Below are 27,595 nucleotides of genomic sequence, written 5' to 3'. Positions count from 1 at the left end.
GAGTCACCATCTCAGAGAAATGTGCGATGAATCTCCGGTAGAAATTCGCAAACCCTAGGAGGCTTTGGATGTCTTTGATGCTGTTGGGTCGGGACCACTCCACGATCGCTTGTACTTTTCTTTCAGCCATCACCTGACCTGATGGCGTGAGCATGACCCCTAGAAACTCTACTGTGGTAACATGAAATTCGCATTTCGTCAATTTACAGTACAGATGATTCCGCTGTAATGCTCGAAGGACTTGGCATACACGATCTTTGTGTTCCATATCATTGTTTGAGTATATCAAGATGTCATCTATGTATACCACAACAAAGATTTCCAGAAACTCACGTAAGACTTCATTCAGAAAAAATTGGAAGTAGGCGGGGGCATTACAGAGCCCAAAGGGCATCACAAGATATTCGAAGAGCCCGTACCGCGTCTTAAATGCGATTTTCCACTCATCGCCTCGTCGCATACGCACTAGGTGGTAAGCCCCTCTTAGGTCCAATTTCGTGTAGATGCTGGCTGCTCGTACTTGTTCCAGAAGCACCGGAATCAATGGAAGCGGGTATTGATTCTTGATCGTTATGGCATTTAACGCTCTAAAGTCGATGCAACAGCGTAATTCTCCATTCGCTTTGGGTATGAAGAAAAGCGGAGAGGCCGCGGGGTACCTAGAAGGACGGATGAATCCTAGTGTTAAGAGCTTATCCAAATATTCTCGGAGATGCACTGTTTCTGGCTGAGTGAGGGCATATATCCTACCGCATGGAATCTCAGATCCGGGTACCAACTCAATTCGACAATCATATTCTCGATGCGGTGGTAACACCTCGGCCTTGCTCTCACTGAACACTTCCTCATACTCCCGATAACAACTTGGTAGCGACACCTCCTTCTCAGCTGCTGTAGATATGTAAAGCGTAGTTGCCAACACAGTGGCAGGACGAGGGAAGTCAATGTTGCAGAACTCCTGACAATAATCGGAGTGCAAATCCAATGACTGCTCGGTCCAATGAATCATAGGTTCATGTTTCTTTAACCATGGGAGTCCCAATATTACCCCGTACTGAGGAGCATGGATGAGATTGAAGGACAGGAGTTCTTTATGATAACCCCCATACCAAAGCTCATACTCGGGGGTATGTTGATCAATCGGGCCAGAGTCCAATTCCCGTCCGTCCACTGCGAACACCACTTCCGGCATTGGTTTCCTGACCGGAGTCACCCCCAGTCTACGAGCCTCCTCCTTATCCATAAAACAGCCTGTAGCCCCCGAATCCACCATAGCTCGGATGTGTTTTGGAGTCTGATCAATCCATAACTCCATTTCCAAAAAGAACAGATGAGTCCCAGCATAACCTTCATTCGTTACTGAAGGGATGAGTTGTTTGCTTGAGTCACTCCCTTCTAATGGACTCAAGCACTGAAGTTTTCCGACCCTTTTTCTGCAGAGGAAACAGCCAATTGTCCTGAACGAAACCGACCTCCCTTAGGCTTTATAGGGCATTCACGCAAGAAGTGTCCTTTTTTCCCGCAATAAAGACTCAACCCAAACTTGCGACGATGGTCTCTTTCACTGAGCGTCAAGGAAGCTCTTACGGCTCCAATTTCCATAGGTTCCATCTTTCCTTCAGGCTTTTCCCCTCCGATCTGTTTGTCGCCCAAAGGTATAGGCCTGTCTTTTCTTCCGTGATCCCCTTTTCTTTCCCTTAACCGATGATTCAATCTCAATGCCAGTTCTATAAGAGCCGCACAAGTAGTGGGTTGAGGGTCAACCTGGGCTATGACGTCTTTTAGATTCTCTGTGAGTCCTTGATAGAACAAGACAGTTTGTTTGGCTTCAGGCCAGTCCGTTTCTGCTACTAATCTCCTAAAATGATTTAGATAAGTGACAAGGTCTGTTGATCCCTGTCTAAGTACTAGCAGTTCTTTATCAGCCGAAAAGGTTTCAGCTCTCCTATCGAAAGTCTTTTCGAATTCTGCTCGAAACAAATCCCAATCATATAGAAGGGGGTCATTGCTCTTCACTATAGGGACCGCCCACTGCGCTGCCTCTCCACCCAAATAGGATATCAAAAAGGAAACCCTTGCTTGATTGGTCAAAAAGGATTTTGGTTTGCAAGTGAAATGCAACATTACTTGTGTCATGAACACTTGCACTTTCTTCCGATCACCATGAAATCGTTCCGGGGTGCCAACGGAACCGGTGAGGGCATTTCTACCACCACTGAGGCAGGTTGAGGAGCTCCTGCATCAAAAGGGTTTCGCTGTATCGCGTCTACCCGTGCTTGTAGGGCTGCTGTTTCCTGACGTGATGCGACTAGCTCTGCTCGTACCAAGCCTAAGGCCTCCAATACGTCATCCAAGGAGGCCATCCTTTTATCAATACAACCGGGAGGATAAGAATACGTGGGCCGATTATTCTGTCAGAATCCTCCGTTGCTAATCCCCAGGATTGTATTGATGCTATAAAGGGGCCCTCCTCTAGATCATCCCAAGTCTGGCTATGAATGTACTCAGACTGTTAAGGAGATCAAGCGGGGGAAAAATCCGGAGGGGAACAGCTGGGCTGCAGGAACTGGAGACCTGGAATATACAAAGCACGAAATAAGTGGCACTGTCACCCTAGTACTAATATACCACTCTACACAAGAAGCTAATATCTCTCACCTGTCAGAGCTAAACAGGAATGCTGAGTAAAGCGGGAAATAGAATGGGCATCTTCTCATACTCAGGTTTCTTACTGTAAAATAAGTAACAATCTCAATATAACTTGTTTTCAAGAAACAAGCAGTACGCTATTAGGTAACGAGATAAACCACACCTACCCTATTCGGAATGAGGAAAACTTGATTGCCCTCTCGACTGCTTCTTTCTATTCCCCTTCTCCAATATTGAATACGTACACAAACGCTCTGGTTCTTTTCACAGGATATAAACATTCATCCCCTCCAGCATTGTTCCATTATACATTACTTCATGTATAAGCAGTGAATATTGCATAAACGTAGTTCAGTCGCAATGACCTATGCAAACACCCCTGTCTCTCGTAAATTGTTACTGCAGTTCAGCGTGAACAAAACACAAAGAGCAGCCTAGCCCAACTGAAAATTATAATCCGTCCCTGCTGCAGACAGCTTGTCTGCCACAAGAATAAAGTAAATGGATAAAGCCTCCAAAACTGAACACCCCGTCTCCTGGTCAAAAGGCAAATCGAAGACCTATGTCTGCAAATGTTTACAGTATTTGTTAACCGGGGAATCGGCACCGAAGTACCCCAGCCACTGTAGACAGAACGAACCCCCAGAGCAAAAACCTGAAGTGAGGATCCCAACGATGCTGGCACTTCCTAAGCCCCAGCCAATAATCCACTGGAAGACCACGCTGCACAGCACCAGTCCCAACGATGCGGGCGTTTCCCAAGCCCCAGCCAACAATCCACTGGAGGACCACGCTGCACAGCCACAGTCACAACGATGCGGGCGCTTCCTAAGCCCCAGCCGATACTCCACACCCTCGACGAACCAAGAGCACAACACCTCTCCACTGACGAGACAGTAGACTCCAACACCAAATGCCAAGCCACCATTCAAGAATAATCGGCAGCGCGTCTTCCTGCTTGTTCACAGATATGCGTTTTCCTGTCGCATAGCGTCATATCGACGCGACGCGCAAAGGATCACGGGATTTGTAGTTTGAATCCCGAAACTCGCTATGCTGCAGACAGTGATTTACCAGCGGCCGGGAATCCTGACACCCCCCTTTTCTCATATTTCACATTTGTTTCACTGATTTGTTGTGCAGTACAGGGCGCTGAGGAAGGCAAGATGCCGAAATGCATTCACCGCTACTGTTTTGGTCCAAAAATAAACGTGTCTCCGTACTGTGAAAACCCCTCTGGCCTCTGATTGCTTTCTTGGAGGTGATGTTTTGTTATACTTTGCCGCGCCAGCCAGTGACGCGGAAACAGATGGCCCTGCTGCACGAAGTGACCCGGACTAACCGGGCACCACGTTGCTTGTCGGCCTTTGTTACTCGGGGTACCGAGAAGTCCGGAGACCACCGACTGCGAAAAACAAGGACTGGAGATTGTAGGTACTTTACCTCTGGTAGGGGATTCTAATGTTGTAATGACGGCCCCGATACCACTTTGGCCCTACTTCGCAGTCGGTTGCAGCAGTACGAGGGGACACGGTGTGGTGATCGTGGACGTTTGGATCCTATCCTGGAGACATTTGCATCACCTATCTGCAGAATAACAGCGCGCCTACACCGATGTGTTTTCCTTGCTTCCCATGCCGCCGACCTGGAGACATAGCCATGATGTATTCTGGGAGTTGCAGTTGGGACATTCATGCAACGAGCAACAGGTGTGCTAAAACATTTGGGGAGGGGCATTTTAGGCACGCTTACTTACAGCAGCAGTATTGGGCCAATAGGATGCAGGACTCCACGCAGTACAGGGCGCTGAGGAAGGCAAGATGCCGAAATGCATTCGCCGCTACTGTTTTGGTCCAAAAATAAACGTGTCTCCGTACTGTGAAAACCCCTCTGGCCTCTGATTGCTTTCTTGGAGGTGATGTTTTGATATATATATATATATATATATATATAACACAATCCTGTCCAGTCGGCTGCCTCGTCTTAAATCACGCGCCGCCGCCAGCAAACAGGACACAGACCCAAAATCCGTGCTTCAGGTTTTTTATTTTCCCAAAGTCAATATATATATACATATATAAACCGGTAATCTTCACCACCTCCGCAGCTGCAGCAAAATGAAGAGACGGACCCCGGGCTGTCGGCAAGGTAAGATTTTATTAAGTACCTCTCAACGGGCGACGCGTTTCGAGCATCAAGTGCTCTTGTTCACACACCGTGCACCCGGTCAGATTACATAATATATACTTTTTTCAGTGATGCTCCACCTCTCAAGTGTGTCACATGGTCAAATAGTAAACATAAAGAAAATACTTTGCGTTACCTAAGGTCATTTCTATATAGTACAATTTAAAACATAGAATGTTCAATGAGAGACATGATGTATTATTTGATCAACTGATTTAGAAAAAACAAAACAATGTAATTAATGCATGAATGCAGTGTCGACACATTGTGGTTGACTTATAATGGTGAGTCGGTAGGTCCAAGATTTAAACTTAGGAACATATCTTGTATTGATCAAATATTGATAAAAAAAAATATATATATATATATGTATATATATATATATATATATATATACATATATTCACTGAAAAAACCATAGGTTATAGACCATATATAGTTAGGAATTAGCATTTAGAAAACCTTATTTTACTCACACAAAACCATTGAAATTCCATATATAGTTAGTTGCACTAACTATATATCGCGCACCCGCAATCCACTGCTGATGATGTCACATATTACATCATTCATGACATGGTCAGTGACATCACTGATGACATCACTGATGACATCTCAAATGACATCACTGATGACATCATCTAGTGTCTGTGTGTTTTTGTAAAGTTTAAATACGTTTTACATATTGAAGAATGACTGGATGTATGGAAGACTGAGTGTGTGTGTGGCTGGCTGGGAGGTGTGTGACTCTGTGCATATCAATGTGTACTTGTATCAGTGATTGTATAAGAGAGTAAGTATGTGTTAGTATATGTGTGAAAAGTATGGTGTTCTGTGTTTAACTATAGATGAGGAAATCGAAGTGTGATTGATTCTTCACAGGACTGACTAGATGTATGAGTGCATATGATAGTGTTCTAATAATAACTGACTGTATGTATGAGTAATTGTATGGGTGAATGAGTGAATGTGTGTGTAGACGTACGAATCAGTGAGTGCGTATGTAGTAACTGGTATTGGTGTGTCATGATGTCATCAGTGATGTCATTTGAGATGTCATCAGTGATGTCATTTCAGATGTCATTAGTGATGTCATCAGTGATGTCACTGAAGTATGGTGTTCTGTGTTTAACTGTATAGATGAAGAAATGGAAGTGTGATTGATTCTTTACAGGACTGACTTGGTGTGTGAGTATCTCCATGGATGAGTGGCAGTGTGTGACTGTCTGCATAGGTGTATGAGTGCATATGATAGTGTTGTAATAATAAGTGACTGTATGTATGAGTCATTGTATGGGTGAATGAGTGAATGTGTGTGTAGACGTAGGAATCAGTGAGTGCGTATGTAGTAACTGGTATTGGTGTGTCATGATGTCATCAGTGATGTCATTTGAGATGTCATCAGTGATGTCATCAGTGATGTCATTTGAGATGTCATCAGTGATGTCATCAGTGATGTCACTGACCATGTCATGAATGATGTAATATGTGACATCATCAGCAGTGGATTGCGGGTGCGCGATATATAGTTAGTGCAACTAACTATATATGGAATTTCAATGGTTTTGTGTGAGTAAAATAAGGTTTTCTAAATGCTAATTCCTAACTATATATGGTCTATAACCTATGGTTTTTTCAGTGAATTTTCAAGGTTTTGTAAATGCTAATTCCTAACTATATATGGTCTATAACCTATGGTTTTTTCAGTGAATTTCATTGGTTTTTTAACAGCTAATATCTGTAGCTGTAAAATGTATTCTTCTTTAAATCCAAAAATATATTTTATATGTTTATGAATAATTTTTTTTTTTTATATTTTTTTTTCTTCGTTCCCGCTTCGCGAATCGGGAAGCTTCCCGTTAGCTGACCTTGATGCCGCGAAATAGACCGCGAGCCGGTAAACGTTTCTTTACCGCAAGTGCCGCGTTAGAAAACAACATCGTGACGCCTCCCGTCCGCATGACGTTTCACGTTGTCGCGTGATACGTCATATGACGTGCTACGTTAGCGAACTGGTACGCGAAGCGAGTCGCAAAGCGCAGGTTTCTGGAAGCAAACCGGGAGGCCCTGCAAAGCGCTTAACGTAAACACAGCAAGTCATGTGACTTGGTAATAACACTTTTCATTGGTTCATTTCACTTTTGGTTTCCTAATGATGTAAGACTAGGTCATATAATCTAAAATGAACACTTTTCATTGGTTGAGAACTCTTGTTTTTCCCAAATGATGAAAATCCCTCCTTCTTTCCTCACTCTGACTTTCATCATTGTGAGAGAAAGACCCTTTGTGATCACTGAGCAATGGCTTCTTTAGTAGCTTCAGCTGGTGCTTCCCCACCACCTCCACCACATCCAAGGAAGAGTGGACCACCTGCTCAAGTTATAATTCAGCAAGAAGAGGAAGAAGAGGAAGACGAGGAAGAGCAGGAAGAGAGGCAGTTTTTGCCTGAGGAACCCAGGACGTCTCACCGGAAAGAAAACTTAATTTGGCAATTTTTTAAAATTCCCAAAGGTCAGAAAAAAGTAAATGCAAGATACGTAACTTGCCTTATATGTCAAGATAGACTGTCCAGAGGAACCGAGAAAAAATACAGTTTCGGAAACTACACAATGCATCGCCATATGACTAGGTGGCATCCTAACAACTACAGTGCTGCACAGTTTCGGAACGACCTAGATAATCTCCCTATTATGGCCAGAAGATCTGTTGTACCGGAAGTAACGGGACCAGAGGGCAGGGAGATGGTGCCAAATATACAAATGAGATTTGGTGAAGTAAAACACATCTGCGTATTTTGCGATGGATTCATTTGCTACGGAGAAAGAAGCATCACTCTGATCAACAGAGCTATTGACTATCATATGCAAGTTTGTACGAAACGCCCAAAATAATAAATACTTTTTTTTTGTTTTGTTGCTCCTGTTGAGCCCTTTACAATGAATCGTTTTCATTGCCCCCTCCAACAAAAACCCCCAAAAATATAAAACTGTTCAGAAAAATTCAAAAAAAGTAAAAAAATGTTCTGAAAAATAATAAAAAAAATATAAAACAACAAAAACAATAAAAAAAAAGTTCTTTTCAGAACTACCTCCCCGTTATTAAAAAATTGGTACAATATTTGGAACTGTGCCAACCTCTATTTCTCTTAGTTCGCTTCCCAGTTCGCTCGCCGGTACGCGAACCGGAAGCGAACCAAAAACAGTAAGTATAAGGGAAGGAAACAGACACTTATGTTAAAAGAAAGACAGCTATAGGGGAGTAAACTAGAGATACTATTACCCGTAATCCACTGCTGATGATGTCACATATTACATCATTCATGACATGCTCAGTGACATCATCAGCAGAGGATTGCGGGTTTTTTGGCAACGTGCCTTATCCACGGTTTAATAACGCTGCCTTTTGCTTTATATAAGTTTTCAAATTGTATGAAATATATACCAATAGGTCGTTATGAACCTTTAGGTAGTGCTTTTCTTCATGAGGTCTGGTCGCTTCCATACACATACAGATGTTTCAAAGATGATCAAGAAGTTTATCTGAATGGAGAGGAATGCACTGAGACGCCAGATCATTCACTAATGTGTAGGCACATACAGTTACACGGTTCATGCAACAAACACCGACCAAATATGGCTTGCGTGTTGAAAGGCACGCCAGTTCCTGCTATCATCCCCACGTTCAAGTTGTTGGAAAATGGTAGTTATTTGATGCTCAATAATGAAGATTGTTCTGAATTAATTAAAAGTATTCCTTTTATCGTAACAGTAAGTGAACGGGTTATTTGCTGCAGAAATGTTCTATTTCCTCCCACACATGAACATAGGGAGTTTTCAATCTGGCCACAAATACCAACCTTGGGAGAGATTTCAACGGCATGGCAAGAATAAGAGCTCTTTTGTCTCAGAGAGAGGTGGCCTTGAGTTCGGCCCGTGAAACTTTCGTGCTTCACATAGCGAACACCCGTACAGAGGTGCAGACCCTTTTCAATTCAGATTTGCCTTTCAATTTCAGCAAGATGGTTCGGACTATCTTTAACGCATCCTCCACAAAGGCCCTGGCGCACTTTTTTAAAGTTGTTACCAGTGGTCTCGTGACTTCATTTGAGAAAATCTTTGGAGTCATCCCTGCTTTCTTTCATTCTATTTTCTCCACTCTGCTTCGTGGATTGGCATTTTTACTTGCATTACCAGCGGACGCTCTTGTGCTTTTTTACATTTTTAAATATGGATGTCCCTCCTATGCAACCTCCCACCCTGCAGCTGCTGACACTGTTCCGCAATCGCATGCTAGAATATTATGGCACAATGCCGTTGGCGATATTAAGCACGGCATATGGATTATCTTTTCGATTCTCCTACTTCACCTGTGTCCAGCCTGTATTTCACTGCCTGACCTGTGATTTCGATTGGGCCATTGATTTGTGTCTCTGCGGACCGGTTTCTCCTGACGTCGACTTTAATCAGCTGATGACTCCTATCATTACTCACGAGTTGGTTTGTCCTGGCGAAAGGATTATGGCTGTGGCATTGATGCATGGACTAATTGGTCCCTGGAATTTACTGGCGGCAGCACAGTCTTTCTTGGAACAGAGCTTTCTTGAAAACCCACCGAGCTGTCCTCTGATGGTGATAGAGGATCCGGTGCTGGGAGAGCACGTATGTTCTTTTCCGCTTTTAAATTGGATGGCTGAACTGTTTTCGGATGAAGACGGTGACTTCCTATTGGAGGCTGTTGCAGCTTATTTTGCATACACAGTTATGTCATAGACCTTTTTCATGTTTGATATGCTGAGTACTAGCATTTCATTGACAATTCATTGACTTATTTGTCAAGTTTTTATTATTTACCTTGCCTATTGGCTTAAGACTCGATAAAGTACTTGGCTGTTTTATTTTTCTTTAGCATTAAATTTTCCTAGTTTTTAATGCTTTACCTTGCGGACCGTCCACATATAAACTTGCAATCTGCTCTCATGAGATGGCACTTCTATTATCTTATTCAGTTCATTTCCGGATCATGGGGAGGTGTCATCTAGGTCCTGGATATCTTTACACCGTGTTAAGTTAGCATGGGCTCATTACCGGTTTAAACGCCATTTTTCCTTTTTTGCAACTTCTGCACACGACACTTAGTTGTTGCTTTAGCTTTCCACCTAGTAGTTCATCGTGGTTTACATGAGAATAATATGTTATTGCTCTACTATCTGCTTTGCTTCTTAAACTATATCTGTACAGCGAGTGCTAAAGTTTCAAGAACAACACGATACAGAATTGTTATGAGGTCTGATCTCCACGACTTCATACTCATTACATAAGTGCAACTTCTGCCAATTCTGGGCATGAGGCGGGTTTTATATTGCTTTGCCGAACACACATACACAACAGTTGATGCGGTTCACATGAAGAGAGAGCTGGTGTATGCTGATGTGATTCCTTCAAATCTAAGACACTAAAGTATGGGCACGCCCTAAACCAACACAAAGAGACCTTCTTAGCAAATAATATAATATGTGTATTAGGGAGGGTGAGATATAAGCAGCCGCGGGCCGTGGAGGGAGTTACGGTGAGGCAGGGAGGCGGGGAGGGGGAGAAGCAGGGTGGAGCCCTCTCTACCCTGCCCCTCCCCCTCCCCGCCTCCCTGCCCCACCGTAACTCCCTCCACGGCCCGCGGCTGCTTATAAGTGTTGCTAACGCTTATTCATTTACAGCATGTTAACATACTGTCACCATTCGCTTTTTATGTACTAGTAACTATGCTGGTAATTTTGCTACTGATAATATGTGTACTTGTATTCTCCACCCTGCTTCTCCCCCTCCCCGCCTCCCTGCCTCACCGTAACTCCCTCCACGGCCCGCGGCTGCTTATAAGTGTTGCTAACTCTTATTCATTTACAGCATGTTAACATACTATCACCATTCGCTTTTTATGTACTAGTAACTATGCTGGTGCTGGCTGCTGTCCAGGACTCCCATAGGCTTGCAACGCCTCTTAAACTCCTTTGGGAATTTTATGCAAAACCTGGAACTTGTAATTAATGTGGAGAAATCGCACGTGATGTTTGTGGGGAAAGGGAGGAATAATACCAAGACGCTCTTGTGCAATGGCTCAGTAATATCAAAAGTAAGAATCTTTACATACCTGGGTGTGGTGTTTGATGACCTGGGCAGCTGGGCCCCCCAAGTGGCAAATAAAAGAGTAGCAGTGAAAAAGCCCGAACGGCTGAATGGATTTGCACGAAACTTGGCAAAATTGTAGGGACTGGTAGCCCGATGTGCCTTTTGTAGGTCTCAATATATGTGCTCCAGTGGATTTTGAGAAATTAACGTTTAAAAAAAGATATATATCTGTAACAGCGGACCTGGCAGCGTCCCAGGACGCGTACTTTACGCGCAACGGAGCTTTGTGAAGCGAAGCTGATTGGTTCTCCGGCGTCTGTCAACATTCCAAACAGTCCGTAGCGGCCGCCATCTTGTCTCTCGGTAGGATCGAGAGACAAGAGGAGGCGAAAGCGAAGGGGCAAATGACCATAAGGGGGAATAGTAGATCCTCGCTGACCCCCTAGGTTTGATGTGGAGGTTTTAAAAGGGCCCCGCGGGGCAAAAAAAAATAAAATAATAATAATCGAACGGCTGAATGGATTTGCACGAAACTTGGCAAAATTGTAGGGACTGGTAGCCCGATGTGCCTTTGCTAGGTCTCAATATATGTGCTCCAGTGGATTTTGAGAAATTAACGTTCAAAAAAAGATATATATCTGTAACAGCGCTCCGCTTCGCGTAACGGAGGTTTGCGAAGCTGATTGGTCATTCTGTCACTGGGCTATAGTTGGGCTACATCTGGCTGATATTTGGGCTACATTTGTTTTTTTGTGTGTCTGGCGGCCATCTTTGGGCTACATTGGGCTACATTGGGCTTCATTGGGCTACATTGGGCTACATTTCGGCTCCAACATATATATAGGCCAATGTAGCCCAATATATATTTTTCAAAGTTAATTTTCGTAAAAACCACTGGAGCATATATCTTGAGACATAGCAAAGGCACATCGGGCTACCAGTCCCTACAATTTTGCCAAGTTTCGTGGAAATCCATTCAGCCGTTCGAGCTAAAAGTGAGTCCAACTGCCCTATGGAAATGAAGGAAATGAATGGGTAATTTGTAATTAGCAAATAGCTCATCGCAAACTAGGAATGGTAAAGAATCGCTATTTATTCCTTAAAGTTCGCTATTTAGGAAATGCAAAAAACTTTGATGATACATATGGCGGTTTATCTCTAACAAGATAAGAAGCATAGGGATAGATTTATGATGACTGGCGCATCACCAGGGATGTGTTAGTCATTCTGTGCCGCTGTTCCGTCACCTATGGTGTGCTGCATTTACAATGCGGCGCATCATGGGGCAAAAACAGCACAGATGCGTGACGTATTTGTGCCGTAAAGTTGGCGCATTGCTGGAGTTGTATCGCAAGTGTGATGAAGCTCCAGTAAGGTTGAGGGGTGCCCCTGTCGCAGGGTTTCTGTTCTGACACAGAACTGTGGACAGAGGATTGGAACCTCGGCGAATTAGGGTGTCCCAAAACTCACCTTAGTAATCAAAACCCCTTAGCAAGCTAGGTACAGTGTCACATTGGATATAACAAACTCTCAATGTTTAGACAATCCAGAATATGAACTTATAGTACCTCAGGATACGTGGAACTCATGAACAGTCGGTCGTTATATATTTCTTAGAAACGAGAACATGGAGTTAAGAAGAACACATGTGTATTTGAAATGTTTATTTACTAATGCCGTCTTCTCAGGCGTAGTATCTTAGATTATACAAGTACACATATTATCAGTAGCAAAATTACCAGCATAGTCAATAGTACATAAAAAGCGAATGGTGACAGTATGTTAACATGCTGTAAATGAATAAGAGTTAGCAACACTTATAAGCAGCCGCGGGCCGTGGAGGGAGTTACGGTGGGGCAGGGAGGCGGGGAGGGGGAGGGGCAAGGTAGAGAGGGCTCCACCCTGCTTCTCCCCCTCCCCGCCTCCCTGCCTCACCGTAACTCCCTCCACGGCCCGCGGCTGCTTATATCTCACCCTCCCTAATACACATATTATATTATTTGCTAAGAAGGTCTCTTTGTGTTGGTTTAGGGCGTGCCGATACTTTAGTGTCTTAGATTTGAAGGAATCACATCAGCATAGAAAAGATAATCCATATGCCGTGCTTAATATCGCCAACGGCATTGTGCCATAATATTCTAGCATGCGATTGCGGAACAGTGTCAGCAGCTGCAGGGCGGGAGCTTGCACAGGAGGGACATCCATATTTAAAAATGTAAAAAAGCACAAGAGCGTCCGCTGGTAATGCAAGTAAAAATGGGAATCCACGAAGCACAGTGGAAAAATATAGAATGAAAGAAAGCAGGGATGACTCCAAAGATTTTCTCAAATGAAGTCACGAGACCACTGGTAACAATTTTAAAAAAGTGCGCCAGGCCCTTTGTGGAGGACGCGTTAGAGATAGTCCGAACCATCTTGCTGAAATGGAAAGGCGAATCTGTATTTAAAAGGGTCTGCACCTCTGTACGGGTGTTCGCTGTGTGAAGCACGAAAGTTTCACGGGCCGAACTCAAGGCCACCTCTCTCTGAGACAAAATAGCTCTTATTCTTGCCATGCCGTTGAAATGTGCTGCCAAGGTTGGTATTTGTGGCCAGATTGAAAACTCCCTATGTTCATGTGTGGGAGGAAATAGAACATTTCTGCAGCAAATAACCCGTTCATTTACTGTTACGATAAAATGAATACTTTTAATTAACCCAGAACAATCTTCATTATTGAGCATCAAATAACTACCATTTTCCAAGAACTTGAACGTGGGGATGATAGCAGGAACTGGTGTGCCTTGCAACACGCAAGCCATATTTGGTCGGTGTTTGTTGCATGAACCGTGTAACTGTATGTGCCTACACATTAGTGAATGATCTGGCGTCTCAGTGCATTCCTCTCCATTCAGATAAAGTTCTTGATCATCTTTGAAAATCTGTATGTGTATGGAAGCGACCAGACTTCATGAAGAAAACCACTACCTAAAGGTTAATAACGACCTATTGGTATATATTTCATACAATTTGAAAACTTATATAAAGCAAAAGGCAGCGTTATTAAACCGTGGATAAGGCACGTTGCCAAAGCAGTCAACCTTTTGGATTTATACTGGAAATGTTAAAGGAAGAGTTACGGAGTAGGGCCTGTAAATCTTTAATAGACAACGAGTAAAATTACTCCAACCATCATATTCCTCTAACTCCGGGATAGTAGGGGTGTTTAATTTTTTAGAAGTAGCCAATCCAAAGCATTTGGTCTGGGAAATTGTTTCATTCACAAACCACATATGTTTTGGGATGAGACATGCACGTTGGAAAGCCTCAGTGCCTTGTACCTGCCAGGTTCGTGAACCCCAAACTGATGTAGATCCTGGATATTTTTACTCTGTATTACGTTAGCATGGTCTCATTACTGGTTTAAACGCCATTTTTCCTTTTTTGTAACTTCTGCACACGACACTTAGTTGTTGCTTTAGCTTTCAGCCTACCTGCGTCAAGATCTATGCCTGCTTCAAGCAGGCGCAGGGTTTTGATGTAGCTTTGTCCTATCTGATTGTAAATGCGGCACACCGTGGGTGGCAGAGCAGCGGTGCACGTTAACTGGTGCATCCATGGGGATGTGCTAGTTAATATAAATCTGCCCCTTTACATTTAATTATGTGCAGGGGACACAGAGTAGGTGAGGTTTATCCAAGGTTAAGAAGAGATGAGTCCTGTTCAGTGAAAAATTGGAGATAGGCTTCAGTATATTATATACTTAAGTAGTGTGTTAAGTTTTTGATGACTGTTATTAATTTACTGTTGGGTAATAGTGGTTAATAACATTTTTTATTATATTTTACCACAGATTCAACTGCAGATTATTTCAAGATTTTAGGATGCCTAGCAAAGAAAGAGTAAGAAAGGCTGCAAAACGTCAAAGACAGCAGGACCATGGAATAATGCAGCAGTCCTCTAACAAAAAGATTTGTCAAGTCACCAAGAAAGCACCGGGTAAGAGTCGAAAAACAGTCATAAGAAATATGTGTAGTAAAAAAAATATTACTACAGAAAATGTTTCAGTCCAGAAAAGGAGAAAAAATTCAAATGGTAAGGAAAGGCCAATGAGAAATGTTACTGCTAGAGTAAGAGATAACTCTATGCATGAAAGTAGAAGGAAACAACAGTTTAGGGATATTCGTAAACGAATGTTCCGCCACAGGATAATTTGGAATTTGTTAAAAAATATTAAGAAAGGTCAGCAGAAAGTGGTTTTTTATAAGAGAAAAAAAATAGTTGAGAAAGTTATTGATCAGGCATTTGAAATTAAACGTAAGTTATTTATTTTGACAATCAATAGAATTAGGAAGCTAAACAAGGTAATTTATGATTTCAAAAGAAATAGTAGATGGAAGAGAATAGTTAATCGTAGTAATTTTTGTGAAGTTTTTTACTTGAGAATGGATGCATAGTTCAAGCTCTGAGGCATTTTTTAATGAGGAGAGTTATTTCCAGGATAATGATTTGGTGCATGCAGTTGACACCAGTGGTCGAGCTTATGAAGTGAAAGATGGTTGTCCAGTTGAAAAAGAAAAACTTGTGAGAACAGAGATAGAAGAGGTGTTAGGTAATGAGGTTTTAGGGAGACGTCCTAAGGGTCCTGTGTACACCTGGAAGTGTAGTAGTATTTGCAGTGTACGACAGGATTCCATCAATTTGCTTTGTGATTTTATACGGTCATTTAGTAAGAAAAGTTTGAAGCAGAAAATGTAGTTGTTGCAAGAATTAGATCCTTGCAGAGTGAGAGAAGTGATAGGTTTGCATGGTCATTCACTGGCTTGTCTTTCCAGGAGAGTATGCCAGAGTGTTTTTCATCATTTCAGGATGCTAGCAGTGCATCATAATAAAGTGAGGAAATTAGTTAGAATGTTGTATTATGCTAAGAGTCCAGCAATTATGCTTAAACAATTATGCGCTGCTCTTTTGCATGGTTCTGAAATAGATGTGAAGAATATATGTGAAGAAATTGAGTTTTGTTACTTTGGAAGTAAAGAGGAGAATGTTGAAATTGACCAAGAAGAAGAGAGTAATGTGGAAGATAGTGTACAGGTTTCCAGTACAGATAATTTCCAGAGGGAAATTGCGACGTTTGAGGTGAAATCAAGTGAGAGGCCAAATTTCACTTGTGTGTGTTGTCGACGCACTTATTATAAGAATCAGACTAAGTTAGTGGATTTATATGGAAAAAGTGAAAGGGAAAATAATAGTGAATGGAAGGATTTTGCAACATACTTGATGGTAGAAAATTGTTTTGATTTGGGATTGGATCAACGTGTGTGTACTTATTGTTGTAACAAATTAAATCAAAACCAGATGCCTGCTAGAGCAGTTCATAATAATCTGGAATTGGTTGAGATTCCTTCTGAATTGAAGGATTTAAATACTTATGAATCTATTTTGATTCAAAGTATCCATCCCTTTCAGGCTATTGTAAGAATGGAGCCAAAGACAGGGAAATTGCCTCCATCAGATTTACAGAGAGGATTAAAGGGAAGAGTTGTTTATTTGCCTCTAGATTTGAAGAAAAACATTAACACAATTGGAGTAGAAAAAGTGGAAGAGGAACCTCTTGTTATCTTAGTTAATGGGGTTCCGACAAAGAATAAGAAAATATGGCAAGATTTAGTAGATGTTAGGAAAGTCAAAAGGGCAACATTGTATTTGAAAAAATATAATAAATACTATAAAAATGTATATGTTGCAGAAGAGGAAGTAAGTGAGGAAGAGGATAGCGATTTGTGTGCTGGTCAAATTGAGAAAGTAGAACCCTGTACTAGTGAAGAAATATATGAACATTATAGTTTTCATCCTTTGCATTCCAAGGAAGTCATGGGGAATGCTATTGAGTTGTTTCAAATGAAACAAGCGAAAGGGAGTCCCATTAGTGTTTGGGAGGAAAGTTTGGAAGCTCGGTGTTTCCCACAGCTTTTTCCAACAGGTCAGGGAGGAAGATATGATGAGCGACCTCATCAAATTCCTGCTTCTGAATACCGGACTTTGCGATTGTATGCAGGAGATCCTAGGTTTCGACAATGCATTCCTTATTTGTTTCATCTCCTGTTTGAAAGCGATCTGTCTGGACTGTCATATGCAGTGAACCACATCTTGAAAAGTGGTATACACATGCAAAACATCTCGGCAAGTGACTTTATGGATAAAGTCAATGTCCAAGACAGTATTTTGAATTCTCACCTGATTAATCTCATGGCGTGTCAGCGTGGTACTAATGAGTACTGGTACCGTCGTCATGGTGATTTAAAATGTATGCTGAGGAACTTAGGAACTCCCACATGGTTCCTCACTTTGAGCTGTGCTGAGTATGGCTGGGAAGACTTACTTGAATTTCTACGAGAGGCAAATGCTAACGTAGAAAACATCGAATTCAAGACACCCGGAGAACTGTGCTCTTTGGATCCAGTCAATGTATGTAGGTACTTCAATCATAGATTTGAAGGTATGATGTCTTTCATCATGAATAAGAAGAATCCACCTCTTGGAGAGGTGTTGGATTTCTTCTGGAGGAAGGAGTACCAAGCAAGAGGTGCTCCTCATATACATATGTTGCTGTGGATCAAGGATGCACCTAAATTTGGAACGGATGCAGACGACTCAGTGATGAGTTTCATAGAACAGTATTCTACGTGTGCTGTTCCAAACGCAAAGGAGAAAAAAAGCCTAAGAGAAAAAGTTCTACGTTTCCAAAGCCATCGATGTGGAAAGTACTGTCGTCGTAAATTCCGGAACAAAGACAAGTTCTACACCAAATGTCGTTTCGGCTTTCCACGATCGGTGATTTCTAAAGGAAGAGTGAACAGTTTGATGTCTTCGCTGCGACATAATGTGATGAAGAAATCACCTAAAAACACATACAATTTGAAGAGGAACGAAGAGTCTAAGTACATTAACGACTACAACCCGGTGATTTTGTCCATGTGGAATGCTAACATGGATATACAGTTTGTGGCTGATAACTGTATGGCTGTGGCTCGGTATGTGACATCTTACATCACCAAAAAAGAGAAGACAGAATTGAAGGATATGTGGGAGGACATTTCCCATGAAAAGAGCCTCAGCAAGAAGTTGTACAGTTTCAGTCTGAAGATGTTGTCGCATCGAGAAATCGGAGCTTACGAATGTTCTGACCGGTTGTCTTCAGCAAGTCTCTATGCCAAGTCCAGGAGTATCGTTTGGGCGAGTGTTGGTCTTGCTGCAACGCGTAATCGAGTTCTGAAACCTGTGCGGGAAATTGAGTATTTGGCGGAAAAGGAGCCAAACAGTACCGACATTTTGAAGAGCAACATGTTGGATACATATTATCCAAATCGAAGCAGTCACCTCGAGAATGTTTGTCTGTATGAGGTTCTGCAAAATTACATATTCAAGAGGAACATCAAAGAAGATACTGAGAAAGGAGTGTATGCTGTAATAGGAAGTGAGGGATGTCTGGTCAAGCAAAGAAAATGCCACTTGATAAACCATCGAAAATTGAGTGGCGAATCTCCTGAAAAAAAGGAGTTTTTCTATTTAGCACTTTTGCAACTTTTTAAGCCTTGGCGTGCAGAAGAGGAACTGCTTGGAGATTTCCTTTGTTACGAAGACTCATTCAATGCTGCCAAGGAGACCATAGAATGTCCTGCTTTTCCCAAATATGTAGAAATGTTGAATGTGGAAATTGAGCAGGAAGCAACGATTGCAGCCGAGATTGCCAGAGACAGTTCTCAGGACAGTCAGAGTTCTGCTTCATTGAGTCAGGATCCACTAGGAGGACCTCTTATCGAAAATGAAGCTGCCACTGCTATGAATGAAGTGGAAAGAGCCATGGCACATGCTCAGGAGGATGTGGTTAACTTAGAAGAGTTGGAAAGACAACTCAACGTTGAGCAGAGGAAAATATATGACGAACTTACCATGCAAATTGATCATGGATTAAGTCATGACAAGAAAGAGTGCTCATGTACGTCGTTGAAGCCTGTCCGACTGTACGTGAGTGGAGAAGCGGGAACTGGAAAAAGTTTCCTTATTAAAGCAATTTCATGTTATTTGCAGGAAAGGACAGAGTCATCGCTGTCTTGTGTTGTCACCGCTCCAACTGGACTGGCAGCACATAACATTAAAGGGATTACTTTACATCGTTTACTGATGCTGCCAGTGGAGCATGACAACAAATTAGAATATCACAAGCTATCTGGAGATGCTTGTTTTGAAGTTTCAAGAGTCTTGAGGAAAATGAAACTTCTTATCATTGACGAAGTAAGCATGGTTTCCAATGTCATGCTTGCCTTTGTGCATTTGAGAATGCAAGAAGTTCTCAAAACAGAGTATGATGTGTTATTTGGTGGCAAACACATCATTGTTTTCGGAGATCTTCTGCAGCTGACACCAGTGAAAGGGCAACCTGTGTTCAAAATGCTCACGCATGAAGATACCAGGAAGTGCTTAGGGAGTATTGGCAACGTCAATATATGGTTAAACTTCAATTATGCTGAACAGCATGAAAATATGCGTCAGGCAAAGGATGAAGTTTACAAGACTATTCTACAAGATGTTAGAATTGGAAAAGTGACCGAGCATGGGAAAGAAGCTTTACATGCACGATTACTGACAAATTTATATCCAGACGAAGATGTTGTGCCTGAGAATATTTTTCAGAAAGTTACTGAGAAAAAATCTGGAATATGTTTGATGCCAACTCTTGCAGAATGTGCCAAATTCAACAACAAAATGTTGCATTTAGAAAAGCAAGAGATTGTGAAATTGGAAGCTATTGACAGAGTAGAGCATATGGGATCAACAATTATTTTGTCTGAGAATCTGAAAACAAAATTGGATTCATTAGAGAAGAGTATATCTAAAACTGCGGGTTTTGAAAAGACTCTGAATGTGTGCTTGAACTGCCGTATAATTTTAAGAAGGAATTTACATGTTGAAAGAGGTCTGGTAAATGGATCAATGGGTAATGTTGTTGATTTTGTGAAATACAGAAATAGAGATGGAATTGAATTTTTAAAAATTAAATTTGATGGCATTGAGGAAGTACAGCTAATTGCTCGTTGTTCTGCTAGATTTTTGCTTGTAAAAGACTTATATGTTCGTCGTAAGCAGTTTCCTGTTTGCTTGGCATATGCGGTGACAATCCATAAATCGCAAGGTTTAAGTGTAGATTGTGCATTGGTGAATATTGGCAGTTCTGTGTTCAAGGAGGGTATGGCATATGTGGCATTGTCACGAGTTAGGAATTTATCGGGATTGTACTTGATTGAGTGTGATGTCACAAACATTTGTGCGGATCTAGATTGTGTTAAGGAATACAATAGGTTGAGAAGAGAGTATGCGCCACATTTGCCTCAGTATCCTTTGTTTGAGAAACGTGTGGTAGGCCGGAAACGAAGAAATGTGACCAATACTGGGGAGGTTGTAGCAAAAAGACGAAAAGTCGATGAACCTGAAATTATAAGCAGAAACAAAAAGGATTCTGTTGAAGATGTTGTTGGTTTTCAATTTGAAAACAGTTCTGGTGTCAACTGCTATGCTAATGTAGTGGTAAATGTTTTGTTTTCTCTACAAAATGTAAAAGAAGAGATTGTGGTCAATTCTGATCAAAGATTTTGCAGTTTGTTAAATTCTGTGTTAGAGAAATGTAGCACTGATAGAACAAACATAGAAAGTGTGTCTGAAATTCGAAATCTGTTAGACAGATGTTCAGGCCAAACACAATTCTCTCAAAATAGTCAGCAAGATTGTCAGGAGTTTTTAATGTATATGCTTGATGTATTGCATGATGAAGGTGTAGATGTAGATCACCTGTTTGGGCTTTCTTATCAATGGCAGCATGACTGCGAGAACTGTAGGGTATCAAGTACTACTAGTGTAGACTCAGAAAGATTTATATATTTAACTTTGCCAGACAGTAAATCAGTCTCTTTTAATAAGCTAGTAAAAGCAGCTGATCACAACATGGAGTGTAGCCAATGTAAATCTGAAATGATGTCCACATTATTTATACGAACATATGGCCAGTATGTCATTTTAATGTTCCAACGATGTAGGCCTGATGGAACAAAATTGACAACTTTAATTAAAAATTTTGTAGCTTCGCAGTTGTCAATATCAGGAAGGACTTTTGTAACTGCAGCAATTATATATCATGATGGCCCTTCAATAACATCAGGACATTACACAGCTTATTTAAAGTCTAGAAATGGCTGGTCATTCTGCAATGATTCTGTTTTAATTTTCAATAAAAAATTGCCATATGACCTTAAAAACTCTTACCTGGTGTTTTTAAAACCAAAATTTTAGGGAAAGAATCTCGGGATGTGCTCTGAGGAATTTCAAGAAGTTCTCATGGCTCCTACACTATTTGGCCTTGAGGATAAGTGTAGTACAGAGACATAACTTTTTACCATAACACTGGACGTTATTGAGAAATACATGCACTTTGAATGAGTTCAGAAAAACTATTTCTTTTTATAAGCTAATTGAAGCAGCCAATCAAAACATGGAGTAGAGGGAATGTAAGTCTGCAATGCTGTCTACTGTTTTACATTGCTTTGTGATTAAAAGTGATGTAGAGAATTAAATAATTGTACTAGTCATAAAGGTAGTGTAAGTCTGCTTCATAGTAAGCAGTATCAGTGTGATAGGAAATGTAGAACATGATTGAGCAAGAAGGGGAAGATATTACTAGTCCAGGATTGTGTAAATGATCTTCAACATTTTAATTCTGAAAGTTGCGGAAATGCGAAAAGACGGGATTGGCTAACAAGAAATCCAAGAGTTATACATGGCTCTGACAAGATTTGGCCTTGTGGAATCTTGTGGTAGAGAGCAAGAAGTCATTTATTGTATGTAACATGTTTTTGAAAACGATGGAGGTTTTCTTTCAGAAAGTGGCGGGTTGAAAGTAATAACAGCACAACAGAGTGTAAGCTGTTCATAGGACATCCTTGGCCGTCATGGAAAGTAAGTTAACTTTAAGGAGTTCTGAATTCTGATTTCTAATGTTGTATGGGTTTTTTAAACACAATCATTTTGATTGTGTTTTTTTTTCCCCGCTGTTATATGATGAATACCTTCAAGTCACTGTTTTAGTGAAATTTGATACATTCTGAGAACAGCAAAAATAAACCATTTAACATGTATAATTAATTCTGTTCTGTTTGCATTTATGATGTACATGTAGAACTGTGTAGGAGGCATGGAGAAGGTGAGGCTTCTGTAAGTGTCAAAGTTGTTGCATACAGTGCTCATATTCTACGTAGTCTTTTATATTTCATTACTTTCACTGTTTCTGACTGATCTAAAAAAATTTTTTTAAAAAGAACAGTAAGTATAAGGGAAGGAAACAGACAGTTATGTTAAAAGAAACACAGTTATAGGGAATAAACTAGGGATACTGTTACCCGCAATCCTCTGCTGATGATGTCACTGAGCATGTCATGAATGATGTAATATGTGACATCATCAGCAGTGGATTACGGGTAATAGTATCTCTAGTTTACTCCCTTATAGCTGTCTTTCTTTTAACATAAGTGTCTGTTTCCTTCCTTTATACTTACTGTTCTTTTTTTTTAAAAAAAATGTTTTGGTTCGCTTCCGGTTCGCGTACCGGGGAGCGAACTGGGAAGCGAACTAAGAGAAATAGAGGTTGGCACAGTTGCAAATATTGTACCAATTTTTTAATAACGGGGAGGTAGTTCTGAAAAGAACTTTTTTTTAAATTGTTTTTGTTGTTTTATATTTTTTTTATTATTTTTCTGAACATTTTTTTACTTTTTTTGAATTTTTCTGAACAGTTTTATATTTTTTTTGTTTTTTTTTCGGAGGGGGCAACGAAAACGATTCATTGTAAAGGGCTCAACAGGAGCAAGAAAACAAAAAAAAAGAATTTATTGTTTGGGGAGTTTCGGACAAACATGAGTATGATTGTCAATAGCTCTGTTGATCAGAGTGATGCTACTTTCTGCGTAGCAAATGAATCCACTGCAATGTACGCAGACTTGTTTTACTTCACGAAATCTCGTTTGTATATTTGGCACCATCTCCCTGCCCTCTGGTCCCGTTACTTCCGGTACAACAGATCTTCTGGCCATAATAGGGAGATTATCTAGGTCGTCCTGTTCCTCTTCTTCCTCTTCTTGCTGAATTATAACTTTAGCAGGTGGTCCACTCTTCCTTGGATGTGGTGGAGGTGGTGGGGAAGCACCAGCTGAAGCTAGTAAAGAAGCCATTGCTCACTGGTAACAAAGGGTCTTTCTCTCACAATGATGAAAGTCAGAGTGAGGAAAGAAGGAGGGATTTTCACCATTTGGGAAAAAAAATAGTTCTCAACCAATGAAAAGTGTTCATTTTAGATCATATGACCTAGTCTTACATCATTAGGAAACCGAAAGTGAAATGAACCAATGAAAAGTGTTATTACCAAGTCACATGATCTGCTGTGTGTATGTTACGCGCTTTGCAGGGCCTCCCGGTTTGCTTCCAGAAACCTGTGCTTTGCGACTCGGTAAGCGTACGAGTTCGCTAACGTAGCACGTCATATGACGTATCACGCGACAACGCGAAACGTCATGCGGACGGGAGGCGTCACGATGTTGTTTTCTAACGCGGCTCGCGGTCTATTTCGCGGCATCAAGGTCAGCTAACGGGAAGCTTCCCGATTCGCGAAGCGGGAACGAAGAAAAAAAAATATTAAAAAAAAAAGTTATTAATAAACATATAAAATATATTTTGGGATTTAAAGAAGAATACATTTTACAGCTACAGATATTAGCTGTTAAAAAACCAATGAAATTCACTGAAAAAACCATAGGTTATAGACCATATATAGTTAGGAATTAGCATTTACAAAACCTTGAAAATTCACTGAAAAAACCATAGGTTATAGACCATATATAGTTAGGAATTAGCATTTAAAAAACCTTATTTTACTCACACAAAACCATTGAAATTCCATATATAGTTAGTTGCACTAACTATATATCGCGCACCCGCAATCCACTGCTGATCATGTCACATATTACATCATTCATGACATGGTCAGTATATATATATATATATATTCCTTGACTCTCTTCCACCAACCGCTGCTCCGCTTCACCACGGGTGCCTCTTACCGCACGGTGGAGTGTGTATTATTTTTAACTCGGTCCCCACTTCTCGAACCGTTCCCAATAAAGAGCACTCAAAGTTTTTTAGCGCAGTTCACGTGGCATATTTATTCATAGCACTGCAGTTTCCAAAAAGGTTTAACAACTATGCTATGAATAAATATGGCATGTGAACTGCGCTAAATAACTTTGAGTGCTCTTTATTGGGAACGGTCCGAGAAGTGGGGACCGAGTGTTTTGAGAAAAATAAAAATATCTATATATATTTAGAAAGGCCTTGATCAGAGGGTAATCCGGTGAGGAAGACATCTGAGTAATTATGTACAGTGAGGCGGAGCGAGGTGAGGCGGCCCTTGAAGCCTTTAAAAAGAAACCACTATCAGGGACAGTGGCGTCCCAAGAAGCTAATGAGAAACCCACAACATTAACATCACAATTCTTGGCATTAGAAAGACTCTACGAACGAGAGGTTCGTAAATGATAGGAAGGAAAATCCCTGCAGAACTACGTAGAAGTAAAGAGGGTCCCGCGAGGGCTAAGAATATACATGATCCCTGCTTACGAGAATCCGGATCCTCTACTATTGCAGAAATGGTCCGAACATGCAGCGGATTCATGCAGAGGAATGCTCCTAATCCTTATAGAGTTTGCTTGGAGCGATCATGCCAAAGCCCACAAGGCTATTGAGGAACTTGAATTGGAGATCAGTAAGAGTACTGACAAAGAGAAGCAAGAAGAATTAAGAACTAAAATGACCAAGCGGCTGAGAGCCTATGAGGGCAAGATTAGATCCCGGAAACAAGAAAAATTTGAACGGGACAAGCGCGACTATGCCTCAGGTAGAATATTAACTTTTGTCAAAAAATTAGATGCTCCGCGGAGGGCTCTCCGTACCAAATTGACACCACCAACCAACCTGCAGTCTGAAACATCAGCATCGTAAGTAACGACTCCAGAACAATCGGAGGATGAGAATGGTTCTTCAGGGGCAACAGGGGTGAAGGTGGCATTTTTTCAGGACGAGTTTCAAGTTATCCGGCAACCTGACCCCACGAATACTGACACAAATGGCGGAAGAAGTGTTAAAGCTTGGTTTAACATTTTGTCCTCAAAAGAAATTGGAGTACACGCAAACGCGTATTGATCTTTTCAAGTTCGCAAGGAAGTTAAAACTTCATAAGTTCTTTAAACTATGACCCCACAGATTGAAAAAGAGAGGGGGAGGTGAAGACCACAATGAGATGGACATCCTTCTTGGACAAGATGCAGATGCAATTCAGGTCTTTGAAGATCTAAGATCAGAAACAATGGGCTCTATGGAATCTAAAGACCCAGATGGGTTTCTTGGGATCAAGCAAATGAATGCATTACCATCATTTAAACCATTGTCCACGTTTTTGCCTCAGATGCCAAATGATGTGATTGATACCTTCACAGAAAAGGTCATACAAGAACTTATGAATTTAAGGAATGATGTGCGGAGTGGCAAGGATAAATGCAACGTCACGAATGAACAATTTGTGGCAATGAAGGGACTGAAGGAGGATACATCTATTGTCTGCAAACCGTCATATAAAGGCGGTAATGTGGTATTATAGACAGCAGATGCCTACAATAAAGAGGCCCTGCGCCAATTGAGTGATATGGCGTTTTATAAAACAGTGGGCAAAGATATGTATAACAAAAGCATAGGGGAATGCCATCAGTTGTTGAAAAAATGGTATGAGAAAGGGAAGATTGAGACAGAGGAATATCTGTTTCTAAGACGCCTCAACCCTGTTACCCCATGTTTTTATCACTTGCCCAAGGTACATAAGAACGCATTATCACCACCTGGGAGACCTATCGTTTCCTCACAGGGAAGTCTCCTTGAGCACATTTCAATTTATATAGATCACTTCCTAGCGAGCTTTGTAGTGAATCTTAAATCATACATCAAGGACACGAAAGATTTTTTGAAACATATATCTGACATAGAGTGGCAGGAGAGTGACCAAATGATAGTAATGGACATTACCAGCTTATACACTAATATTGTGCACAAACATGGTCTGGAGGCAGTTCGGTTCTTTCTTAAGAAGTGCGCAATGAAATTCACTGAACATAGCACTATGATAATGGAACTTTTAGAGTTCTGTTTGGACAACAATATTTTCCTGTACCAGGATCAATATTTTAAACAAATGTCTGGGACGGCCATGGGCACCTGCTTCGCCCCCAGTTATGCAAATTTATTCGTAGGCTGGTGGGAGGAGCAGGTGGCCTGGTCGGGGGGCAATGTGATCTGGACCCAAAGGGTAGTAGCCTGGTACAGGTATATTGATGATCTTTTTCTAGTATGGAGGGGAACCTCAGAAACAGCTAGAGAATATGTGCAGGTTCTTAATAACAATGTTTTAAATTTGGAATTTTGTGCGGAAATAAGTGACGAAGTAGTAAACTTCCTGGATTTGGAAGTGAGAGTCATTGAAAAGGAACTCTGCACCAGACTATACAGGAAACCCACTGCGGGCAATTCGATCTTGCATGCCCGCAGTGTACATCCCCCTAAACTTAATAATAGTATCCCCTATGGGGAACTATTACGAATACGGAGGAACAACAGTAGGGAAGAGGATTTCCAGAAGTTTGCAGGGGAGTGTATGGAGAGATTTGTGGAAAGGGGATATGGTGGACGGGTTTTGGATGAAGCCCTGAGAAGAGTGAACCTCACAGCCAGAAGGGATCTTCTGAAAGATAAGGAGAAAAAGATTGATAAGGTTAGTGGTTTTCGCATGATCAAAACCTTTTCACAGGATGCTGGAAAACTTAGGAGCATTTTTAGAAGGCATTGGGATCTTCTTAAAATGGATCCAGTGATTGGAACAGATATCCCCAATCAACCATTGTTGACATTTCGGAAAGCCAGATCTTTCAGGGACTCCCTAACTAGCAGCTACAAGCGGAAAGAAACACCCAATGCATTACACAGTGGTCTGAAGGGATTCTACCCCTGTGGGAAATGTAAGGCCTGCATGGGATGTAAAAGGGTCCTGACATACCAAGTACCAGGGATGAAGAAGCCGAGAAACATCAGTAAATTTCTGAGCTGTAGTATACCGTACACAGTTTATTGTCTGGTCTGCCCGTGTGGACTTAAGTATATCGGGAGCACGATTCACCAAACTAAGGTACGAGTGTTAGAACACTCTAGAGCGATCATGAATGGTGACATGACTTACCCGGTAGCTCGCCATTTTAAGTCAGAACACAAAGGGGATAGAACACAGTTAAGATTCTTCGCATTAGACCATGTACCAATAAATCCACGAGGTGGTGACAGGTTGAGTAGTCTGAGGAGATTAGAATCAAGATTTATTATTGATTTGCAGACGAAAGCACCTGGAGGTCTAAATTTGCACAAGGAACTGACTGTACATTTGGGAGAGTAACTGTTACGATAGTAAGAATGTACCTTTTCGCAATTTTGATTTATTGGGCTGTAGATATGTGTAAACAAATTCTAAT

Source organism: Lissotriton helveticus, chromosome 1_1, assembly GCF_964261635.1.
Source record: "Lissotriton helveticus chromosome 1_1, aLisHel1.1, whole genome shotgun sequence".
In the NCBI taxonomy this organism is placed as follows: domain Eukaryota; kingdom Metazoa; phylum Chordata; class Amphibia; order Caudata; family Salamandridae; genus Lissotriton; species Lissotriton helveticus.
This window is presented reverse-complemented; position numbering follows the sequence as displayed.